The sequence below is a fragment of the Haematobia irritans genome, chromosome 2 (assembly GCF_050003625.1).
Source record: "Haematobia irritans isolate KBUSLIRL chromosome 2, ASM5000362v1, whole genome shotgun sequence".
Lineage (NCBI taxonomy): Eukaryota > Metazoa > Arthropoda > Insecta > Diptera > Muscidae > Haematobia > Haematobia irritans.
Genome location: NC_134398.1, coordinates 64,105,216 through 64,108,015, shown reverse-complemented (window position 1 = coordinate 64,108,015; position 2,800 = coordinate 64,105,216). Strand labels below are relative to the sequence as shown.

The 2,800-nt window shown below is 34.0% G+C and overlaps 1 long non-coding RNA gene across 1 annotated transcript; it reads right to left on the bottom strand.

Annotated features, from left to right (window-relative positions):
* Positions 1–609: 609 nt before the first annotated feature.
* Positions 610–1,385, bottom strand: LOC142227603 (uncharacterized). Its single transcript, XR_012719922.1, has 3 exons — positions 1,228–1,385; positions 836–995; positions 610–785 (listed from the first exon to the last, which is right to left on the bottom strand). It is a non-coding gene; the product is annotated as an uncharacterized LOC142227603 (long non-coding RNA).
* Between the last annotated feature and the right edge of the window lie 1,415 nt (positions 1,386–2,800).

Here is a 2,800-nt window from a genome sequence, read left to right as displayed (position 1 = left end):
TCAAATCGCATGATCTTGGTGGCCAACTTACCGGTCCATTTCTTGAGATGAATTGTTCTCCGAAGTTTTCCCTCAAAATGGCCATAGAATCGCGAGCTGTGTGGCATGTAGCGCCATCTTGTTGAAACCACATGTCAACCAAGTTCAGTTCTTCCATTTTTGGCAACAAAAAGTTTGTTAGCATCGAACGATAGCGATCGCCATTCACCGTAACGTTGCGTCCAACAGCATCTTTGAAAAAATACGGTCCAATGATTCCACCAGCGTACAAACCACACCAAACAGTGCATTTTTCGGGATGCATGGGCAGTTCTTGAACGGCTTCTGGTTGCTCTTCACTCCAAATGCGGCAATTTTGCTTATTTACGTAGCCATTCAACCAGAAATGAGCCTCATCGCTGAACAAAATTTGTCGATAAAAAAGCGGATTTTCTGCCACTGATTTTGGTAATAAAATTCAATGATTTGCAAGCGTTGCTCGTTAGTAAGTCTATTCATGATGAAATGTCAAAGCATACTGAGCATCTTTCTCTTTGACACCATGTCTGAAATCCCACGTCATCTGTCAAATACTAATGCATGAAAATCCTAACCTCAAAAGAATCACCCTTTATATGTTAAATTATCGAATACATATATTTAATTATAAATTGCAGAAAAAGTTCAGAAATGAAGCTCAATTTTTTGCCGCCTTTCCGTACGCTCCTTTGCGTGTACAACATATTGTTGCAAAACCATATTAATACGATTGTCGTCAACATTTTGAAATTTACGATGAGTAACATCTGAAATTTTGTTTAATTAAAAAATGTCTGGAATAAATATAAAAATATACCTTTCAAAATACTAATAAAACAGAAGTTTTGCATCGACTGTTTTTCTTTTGTTCCACGCCAGGAATATTCCTTGGTCAAGTCATCCACTAAAATTTTTTTAAACGCTTGTCTCACAAACCTTTTAAATTCTTCTCCTCCAACTTTCATTAAAATTCGCTTCTGCAAGAAAAGAACATTATAAGTATATATTTGAGTATCAAACAAATTTTAATCTAAGGACATTGTCACACTATACAAAATTTTGACCAAATATTTTTCTTGAAACATTTTCGAATTAACGAATTAAGAAAGTTTTCTATATATACCTAGTATGTAACCAAAATGTCTCAGAAATGTCTTTTGGCGTGACACTTGGTCAAATATTTGCGAAATGTGACCTACTGTAACTTACCAGCTCGGCATTCAAATCAGGGTTAGTCTGTAACTCAACGTCGAATTCTTTTAAGGCGGTTGAGGTTGAAAATGGCACTCCGATAATACAACCGATATTGTAACTCAAAAAAATTAATTAATTTGCGTTGGTCTTATAGTGTGAAAATATTTTATTCAACTGAAAAATATGTATTTTATTTCTCAAACATAAAAATTGACAATCTATAATGTACTGCGTTGATTCAAATTCAAATTTAGCACAGTGGACATTTCTTACATTCTTTTTACAACAAAATCAAACAACAAAAAATCATTTTTTAATTACAAGTGTGCTTGTTTGATGAGTGTTAGCCCTTTCTCTGTTGTTGTCGCATATGTTAATCATTAAAGAGTTCTGTGGGTGATTGTTTGACGATCGCTTTTTCAAACTAACTGGGAAAGAAAAAACAATCATATGTACGACTTTTTTAATAATTCTTTTAGGCATCGTGTATATGAAAATCAGCAAATTGAAACAAAAATGATTAAGAATATATCATTTAATGAGTCTCATCACGCAATCATTAATGATTAAGAAATTATTCTCCAAAATGAGTAATAAAAATCAGAACATCATATTTTGGCATAACAAAAGAGTCAATAATTACTCATGGTTATAATTAATCCATAACTGAACATCAGACGGAGTCATAAAATAATCATTCCAATGATCAATCATCCTAACACTCGCAGAATGTTTGGAGGGAAGCTACTTCGTGTGAAAACTTAATTAAATCGTACTTCCTCGCTTGAGATTTCCAAAATGCGTTGTTCAAATAAGGAAGTTGTAACAATTCCCTTGGAGCTTTTACGCGGTGTTCGGGCCGCGGGAGGATCTCCTCTCGTTTGGAGAAAGAAAGGTTCCGAAGTGCTTTGTGGTTTTACTACTACGTGCTTGTGAGCTTTTTCGCGTGGTTCGGACCGCAGGAGTATCATCCGCACTTTTGGTGATTCTCTTGCAGGCTCTCCTTCATTCTTGCGTTTACTGATTTTCCGAACCAAAGAAGTAAGGATACCTCTAAGACACAATTCCCTTTTAAATTAGAGTTTTGCTTACTTGATTCTATGAAACAAGTTTTACTATATTTGTGTTGTATTTTTTCATCTTGAGTATAACGCAAAAAAGCGTTAAAAACTGGACATATTTTTGATCACTTTACTTAACTTGAAACCTACCATAATTTCTACTGAATTTGGAAATTGAGGTTTTCGTTAATACATTTTTAAGGGCTTTAATAGTACATGAAAAAACAGAAAAAAACGAATAAATGCAAATTTGTTTCCTAGTATCAAGTACGCAAACATTAAATTTAAAACAAAGTTATGTCTAAAAGTATCCTTACTCTAATTCTCCACTTCTACTTCTGCACCACTTGTAGATCCACATTTTCGATACCATATCAAATCTGTCAATTGTGTTGGGTGCTATATATAAACTTTATGTTCCCATATACATATATTTAAGTCTGACACAATCTGGACAAAATTTGTTAGACTTATGTATACTTAAAATTTAAGTCGGCTAATGCCCTGCACCCAGAGAAGGAATATGT